We start from the raw sequence: 8,621 nt of genomic DNA, 5'->3' as shown, positions 1-8,621 counted from the left end.
TTTTAAAATTGCAATACATTTTTTTTTTCCAAAAGCCGTAGAGGGCTGAAATTTCGTGACATCTCTGCAGTTTTGGTCCAGAATATATTGGCCAAATTTCAATAAAATATCTCCACCCCCTTCCGAGATAAGGGGTCGCTGTTAACGTTGTAAAATTATGCAGCCTGACGAAGGTTAATGCCTATAATACTCTGACAACGTTATTCCCAGAAACCAACTGTAAGTCAGAAATGCATCCAGGCATCTTCCCCATGCTGCTTCCATTTAGTTTCAGCACTTTTCCATCCATTGCAGCATTTTTACATCTCTCCCTGACTTCCAAGGTTCTCCATAAAAATATTTGAGTTCCCATTGGCTTGCATTAGGTCCATTATTATTCGATGCAAGTACATGAATAATAGAAGTTATTGGGCATGAAGAATCTGAACCAGTATAATTGACTATTCCCCTATCTCTAATTATCATATATTTGTAGTAAGTATAGTTATCAGAGACAAACATACCCATATGCTAAGAGAGTAACTGGGCCAGTAAAAAAGGAAGACCCAGAACTTCGGCTTACATTTCCCCTTCAAGCCTTCTCGAGGAGTGGGCTGTCTCAGAAGAGTTGACATGTCTTTCTATTCTAAAAGAGAATCTGTCATCAGATGAAAATTGGCTAGCTGTTACTCGTATTTTATTTTCATTGCTCACCTGAGTATTCAGGATTTTTTTCTTTAAATCTGCTATAGGATCCTCTAGGGTGTATCCTTATGCTGTTCTGCATTATTATCATGTGAGCCACGCCCCTAGGAAAAGACCATGAAAATTAGCACTAAATAAAAAGGCCCATATTCCTGCCTTGTGGATTAGAGGAAAAGAATCAGGCAAGCAGCAGGAAAAATGTAAAATCAAAAGCTGGTCACTTTTGACCTGGTGACAGATCCTCATTAAATGGATTTTCTGGTTTTGCATAAATAATACTTAAAGGATTTATGCAGTTAGGCTGTGCTCATATGAACTGGGATGGATGCTATCTGATTTTTTTTGGATAGCACTCGAACCACTATTATACTATGGGGCAGTGCCCATAAGCAGTGCCCCATTCATCATGAGAAAAAAAAATCGCAGCATGTTGCCATTGGATGGGGTCTAAAGGGAAAGCTATTTTCCTTGTGGAGACTAACACAACATTCCAGCTTGCCAGTGGTGAGGAGACTTTAAGCCGCAATGCTCCACTGGGAGATATGCAAATTGTCTCTTCAGTGGGGAAGTGGACAAACTCTAGTACCACCTATTGGAGGTAGCAATCTTAAAAGTCAAAAGTGACTCTTTAATGAGTCATATGACACGGCTCATTAAAGGGTCACTTTTGACTTTTAGGAAGGCTACCTCCAATCGGTGGCACTAGAGTTCGTCTAGTTCCTCACTGAAGAGACAATTTGCAATTGGATTGCGTGCAGCGATTCGTTATGAGAAAAAAGTCCCAGCATGCTGCAATTGGATGGGGTCTAAAGGGAAAGAGATTCTTTTTGCGGAGACTAAAGCGGGCTTTACACGTTGCAACATTGGCAACGAGATATCGTCGGGGTAACGCCGTTAGTGACGAACATCCGGCGCCGTTACCGACATCGCAACGTGTAACGCAAATGAGCGACGATCAACGAGCACAAAAATGTCAAAAATCGTTGCTCATTGTCACGTCGCTCATTTCCATAATATCGCTGCAGCGACAGGTACGATGTTGTTCCTTGTTCCTGCGGCAGCACACATCGCTGTGTGTGACACCGCAGGAGCGACAAACATCTCCTTACCTGCCTCCACTGGAAAAGGAGGAAGGAAGGAGGTGGGCAGCATGTTCCGATCGCTCATCTCCGCCCCTCCTTTTCTGTTGGGCGGCGGCTCAGTGATGCTGCTGTGACGTCGCTCTGATGCTGAACGAACCGCCCCCTTAGAAAGGAGGTAGATCGCCGGTCACAGCGACGTCGCAGGGCAGGTAAGTGCGTGTGACGCTGCTGTAGCGATAATGTTCGCTACGGCAGCGATCACCACATATCGGCCGTACGACGGGGACGGGTGCTATTGCGCTCGGTATCGCTAGCATCGGCTAGTGATGTTGTAACATGTAAAGCCCGCTTAACATATCATTCCAGCCTGCCAGTGGTGAGGAGACTTTAAGCCACAATGTTTCTCTGGGAAATACAGTTAGGTCCAGAAATATTTGGACAGTGACACAAGTTTTGTTATTTTAGCTGTTTACAAAAACATGTTCAGAAATACAATTATATATATATAATATGGGCTGAAAGTGCACACTCCCAGCTGCAATATGAGAGTTTTCACATCCAAATCGGAGAAAGGGTTTAAGAATCATAGCTCTGTAATGCATAGCCTCCTCTTTTTAAAGGGACCAAAAGTAATTGGACAAGGGACTCTTAGGGCTGCAATTAACTCTGAAGGCATCCCCCTCGTTAACCTCTAATCAATGAAGTAGTTAAAAGGTCTGGGGTTGATTACAGGTGTGTGGTTTTGCATTTGGAAGCTGTTGCTGTGACCAGACAACATGCGGTCTAAGGAACTCTCAATTGAGGTGAAGCAGAACATCCTGAGGCTGAAAAAAAGAAAAAATCCATCAGAGAGATAGCAGACATGCTTGGAGTAGCAAAATCAACAGTCGGGTACATTCTGAGAAAAAAGGAATTGACTGGTGAGCTTGGGAACTCAAAAAGGCCTGGGCGTCCACGGATGACAACAGTGGTGGATGATCACCGCATACTTTCTTTGGTGAAGAAGAACCCGTTCACAACATCAACTGAAGTCCAGAACACTCTCAGTGAAGTAGGTGTATCTGTCTCTAAGTCAACAGTAAAGAGAAGACTCCATGAAAGTAAATATAAAGGGTTCACATCTAGATGCAAACCATTCATCAATTCCAAAAATAGACAGGCCAGAGTTAAATTTGCTGAAAAACACCTCAACCAGCTTAGTTGTGGAAAAGTATTCTATGGACAGATGAGACCAAGATCAACCTGTACCAGAATGATGGGAAGAAAAAAGTTTGGAGAAGAAAGGGAACGGCACATGATCCAAGGCACACCACATCCTCTGTAAAACATGGTGGAGGCAACGTGATGGCATGGGCATGCATGGCTTTCAATGGCACTGGGTCACTTGTGTTTATTGATGACATAACAGCAGACAAGAGTAGCCGGATGAATTCTGAAGTGTACCGGGATATACTTTCAGCCCAGATTCAGCCAAATGCCGCAAAGTTGATCGGACGGTGCTTCATAGTACAGATGGACAATGACCCCAAGCATACAGCCAAAGCTACCCAGGAGTTCATGAGTGCAAAAAAGTGGAAAATTCTGCAATGGCCAAGTCAATCACCAGATCTTAACCCAATTGAGCATGCATTTCACTTGCTCAAATCCAGACTTAAGACGGAAAGACCCACAAACAAGCAAGACCTGAAGGCTGCGGCTGTAAAGGCCTGGCAAAGCATTAAGAAGGAGGAAACCCAGCGTTTGGTGATGTCCATGGGTTCCAGACTTAAGGCAGTGATTGCCTCCAAAGGATTCGCAACAAAATATTGAAAATAAAAATATTTTGTTTGGGTTTGGTTTATTTGTCCAATTACTTTTGACCTCCTAAAATGTGGAGTGTTTGTAAAGAAATGTGTAAAATTCCTACAATTTCTATCAGATATTTTTGTTCAAACCTTCAAATTAAACGTTACAATCTGCACTTGAATTCTGTTGCAGAGGTTTCATTTCAAATCCAATGTGGTGGCATGCAGAGCCCAACTCGCGAAAATTGTGTCACTGTCCAAATATTTCTGGACCTAACTGTATGCAAATTCTCTTCATTGAGGAAGTAGACGAATGCTAATGCCAAATATTGGAGGTAGCAATCCTAAAAGTCAAAAGTGACCCTTTAATGAGTCATATGACAAGGCTCATTAAAGAGTCACTTATGACCTAAAGGATTGCTACCTCCAATAGGTGGCACTAGAGTTCATTTACTGCCTCACTGAAGAGACAATTTGCAATTGCATGGCATGCACACATTAAAGTCTATGGGTGTGGGGATACCATCAGACTGCAATCTGATAACATTGAACCCACAGAATGGAGAAAAATGTTTTCCATCCTCTCCTCACCTGTGATGTCATTCTCTTATGCTCATACTTGACTCAAGCTCTGCTCAGAATGTCATTAGTATAATTGGCACGCTTTGTGTGAGCGCAGTCTGTCACATCATCCAGCGTCATGATGACCTCTTGTATTCCAGGCACAGATTTCTATTGTTAGGGTATGTTCCCATGTTGTGTTTTTGGCAGGTTTTTTAAAATTATTTTTTGCCATAAAAAATGCAGTGTTTTACAGTACCAACAAAATGAATGATATTTTGTGAATTATCACGCTGTTTGTTTTTTCCTTACAGATTTGAAGCAGTTTCAAATCTGCAGCATGTCAATTCTTTCAGCGTTCTTACAGCATTTTTCATCCTTTCAAATCAATGGGAAACTTTACACATTCTTCACAGAGTTTTTCTTGCAAACACTCCACTATTTGCAGAAGATTGATCATAGTTTTAAGTGTTTCCTGAAGTGCTACATTACTTACTTTCCTTTCCACAATGCAGGCTTCAAGTCTGTGCAGATAATTTTGCACCTATATGACCAGAAGCATGGGTTTCCCATTGCCAACAATAGTGATACCTTCTGGGGAAAAATGTAGTAGACTAAAGGCCTGGATTAGAAATTAGCCATGGTTTAGCATAAAAGGCCGCAGCATAATGTGACACACTGCAGTAAAACCAGTAATCAGATGAAAAAAGTGCTGGAAAGTGTAAAACATGAGCCGGACCCGTACAGCCCTGGTGATGGTCCGTTTTACAGCTAGAACCTGAAAGCAACTGCTGCCATTGGAACCTGCTCAGATCACAACAGTTTAAACCCGTAGGGCGGCTTTGCACGTTGCAACATCGCACATGCGATGTCGGTGGGGTCAAATCGAAAGTGACGCACATCCGGCGTCACTTTCGAGATCGTAGTGTGTAAATCCTAGATGATACGATTAACGAGCGCAAAAGTCATAATTATGCTGCAGCGACAGGTACGATGTAGTTCCTCGCTCCTGCGGCAGCACACATCGCTGTGTATAACGCCGCAGGAGCGAGGAACATCAGCTTACCTGCCGCCGGCGGCTATGCGGAAGGAAGAAGGTGGGTGGGATGTTTACATCCTGCTCATCTCCGCCCCTCCGCCGCTATTGGCCGCCTGCCGTGTGACGTCGCTATGACGCCGCACGACCCGCTCCCTTGGGAAGGAGGCGGGTTGCCGGCCAGAGCGACGGTCGCAGGGCAGGTAAGTGCATGTGAAGCTGGCGTAGCGATAATTTTCGCTATGCCAGCTATCACAAGATATCGTACCTGCGACGGGGGCGGGGACTATCGCGTGCGACATCGCAGCATCGGCTTGCGATGTCACAACGTGCAAAGCCCGCCTTAGGTACCACGGTCAGACACAATCATTTAGTTACTGCATCTTCGGGACTACTGGTGGCCCTCATGTCTGCCACAACACTACCTGTCAAAGACAGAAACACCATGCCTTGACATTTGTTTTATATAGTTGCCCCCATATATATAATTGTTTAAAACCAATGTCCAAGGTACAGACTCGATGGATAGTCAATATGGACTCATTAGCCTCAGAAGGGTAAATAGAATTATCTGCCTTATTAGAAAGTGTTGTTCAAATTAAGTAATAACGCAACATTTCCGCCATTAACTGCTAACTAAAACTTAATAGGTAAGATTAATATATTTATTCTTGGTTGTTTCTTTCCATTAGTATGCTATAATTTTATAACGTATGAATTTATTATCAATTTTCTAATTATTTATTTTCATTTTTAATATATATTTTCATATTTTGGTTGTATCATACATTTTTAATAACCATGTAATAAATGTATTATTTTATCAGTTATATTAGAGCAGATACACATAACTTTTCAGTTTATACAGTGTCATGTAAACGTTTTGGCACCTCTGGCCAAAAATTACTGTTATTGTAAACAGTTAAGCAAGTTGAAGACAAAATGATCTCTAAAATCTAATATCTCTTCTTTGCAAAAGTCTTCCAGTTCTGTGAGATATCTGGCTCGTCTTGCATGCACTGCTCTTTTGAGGTCTAGCCACAGATTTTCAGTGATGCTTAAAACAGAGGACTGTGAGGAAACCTTCACCTTGCGCCTTTTGAGGTCGTCCATTATGGATTTTGATGTGTGTTTAACCCATTACTTGCCAAATTAGAAATTTTCATTTTTATTGTATTAAATGACAGATTTTTTATGAAAAAAAAATAAAATTAAAAATGAAAATGAAATTTAAGCAAAATTAATTAATTTAATTAATAAATTAAAGGAATTAATTAATGATTAATTAATTTAATTTAATGAATTTTAAGCAAAAGATTAAGCGTCCCAAAAAAGGACATTGGTAGATAACAGGTTAAGATAATATCCAGTTGTAGAAGTTACCCTCTTTATATTCAGCTTTTTTACAGATGATGTTATGTTCCCATCAAGAATTTGTTAAAATTTCATTGAATCCATCTTCCCTCTACCTGTGAAATGTTCCCCGTGCCATTGGCTGTAACACAACCTGAAAGCATGCTTGTCCACCTCTTTGCTTAATGGTTGGCAAGATGTTATTTTCCTGAAATTCTGTGTTTTTCTCCACACAAACCTTGTTGCCAAGGAATTCTATTTTAACCTCATCGGTCCACAAGACTTGTTTCCAAAATGCATCAGCTTGTTTAGATGTTCTTTTGTATACTTCTGATGCTAAATTTTATGGTGAAGACGTAGGAGAGGTTTTCTTCTGATCACTCTCCCATGAAGGCCATAATTGTGCAGGGGTCTCTGAACAGTAGAACAATGTACCACAACTCCATAATCTGTTAGATTTTCCTGAAGGTCTTTTGCAGTAAAGCGCAGATTCTGATTTGCCTCTCTAGCAATCCTACGTGCAGCTCTAACCGAAATTTAAATATCACAATAAAAGTAATTTTGACTAGTGGTGCCAAAACCTTTACATGCCACTGTATATCATTCATTTTTTCACTACTTTTGGAATAAGTTGTTAAGCCAATTAAACGTATCACATATGACAGACAACAGAGTGAAAATAGACAAAATCGATGAGCTACCAAAGCAGCTGCTGCGGGGTAATTTCCAAAAGCATCAGCAGCAGCATCAGGAAGAGGAGCAGCAACAGCAACAACAATAGCAGCAGTAACAGATACCCAGCAGGAAACCAATACTCTACTGATGCAACAGATTTGGCTGCAGCAAGAACAGATGCAGCAGCAGAAAAAACAACAACAGGAGCAGATGATGATCCTGGCTGAGACGCTCTGCCCAAGGGAAGCCGCATCACCCCCAAGTCAAGGTGATGATTCACATGTGTAAAAGACGCTAAGGAGAGCCATGCAAATGATGACACCGGTTGATGATGTTGAGGCATTTGTGACTGTTTTCGAAAGAGTGGCGGAAAAATTACCAGAAAGTAGATGCTGGCCCCATATCTAACGGGGAAACCGCCAAAGGCCGATTATGACCTGGCTCTGCAGGATGCAAAAAAATATGGCAAGTTAAAAATTGAGATCTTAGCATGCTTAGGAGAGCCATTAACTGTCAAGGTGCTGTGGGTGTATCGCTGGTGCTATGGTGGTAACAAATCTCCCCTATCCCAAATGTTTGACTTATTATATCTGGTACAGAAATGCTTGCAACTGGAGTCTTCCTCCCCAGCGAAAATGATGGAAAGTGTCATCATGGACAGGTTCATCCACTCTCTTCCAAGGGCGATTCAGTTCTGAGTTGCTTAGGGAGATTCCTGGAATGCTGATGGCTGGGCATGGTAGAAAAGTACCAGTTGGTTGATAGGTCCTTGGGGAAACAAGGGGCTGTAGCTTCTCCATACTGGGGTTCCTGAAAGGGAGGCTGACACTCAAAAGAAAGAAACTAGAGCCGCAACTTGGGGCGTCCAAGGTCTTCAGAGGTGTCTGATTATTGCCGAAGGCCCCAGTAAATAATGTGATTTGTTGGAGGTGTCACGCCCTAGATCATATAGCCACCCATTGGCCAATGTTTGCCAAGCCAATGGAATGCAAGATGAGTCGGCGTTGCTTTAATCATGTATACTCTGACTGCAGTGTTGACTCTCAATCCAGCAAAGGGCCACAGGTATTTCCCGTGTCAAGGAAAGGGGAATCAATGACTGCTCTGTTGGACTCAGGGAGTTTGAAGACCGTAATAAGGGCCACACTTCCTCACCAGCTGATTCCTGGGAAGATTTTGGGCATCCGCTGTATCCACAGAAATGGTAATGACTACCCTATAGCCCAGATGTACATAAAGTCAAACTGTGATACTAAGTTCTATGGAGTTGGCCTAGTCGAGGGCTTGTTACACCCTGTTATAATAGAGTGGGACTTTGCCTTGTTTTTGGATTTGTGTGTGAAAAGGGAAATGCCGGGTTTCTCAGACAACAACCTGGGCACCTGTAAAGAAACCCTGTCGCATCCTGAGTCTGAGGGGTTTCCCTTTTGTGTGTTGGTTGGCAAT

At 42.2% G+C, this 8,621-nt stretch overlaps 1 long non-coding RNA gene across 1 annotated transcript in view; it reads right to left on the bottom strand.

Moving 5' to 3' along the window:
- Positions 1-509: 509 nt before the first annotated feature.
- The window catches only part of LOC142251256 (uncharacterized), a 32,363-nt gene continuing 24,251 nt past the window's right edge, over positions 510-8,621 (bottom strand). Inside the window, exons 2-3 of the long non-coding RNA XR_012725300.1 lie at positions 694-788; positions 510-625 (exon numbers count right to left, since the gene is read on the bottom strand). This is a non-coding gene — a long non-coding RNA (uncharacterized LOC142251256). The remainder of the gene's footprint in view (positions 626-693; positions 789-8,621) is intronic.

The sequence above is a fragment of the Anomaloglossus baeobatrachus genome, chromosome 9 (assembly GCF_048569485.1).
Source record: "Anomaloglossus baeobatrachus isolate aAnoBae1 chromosome 9, aAnoBae1.hap1, whole genome shotgun sequence".
NCBI classification, from domain to species: domain Eukaryota; kingdom Metazoa; phylum Chordata; class Amphibia; order Anura; family Aromobatidae; genus Anomaloglossus; species Anomaloglossus baeobatrachus.
This window is presented reverse-complemented; position numbering and strand designations above follow the sequence as displayed.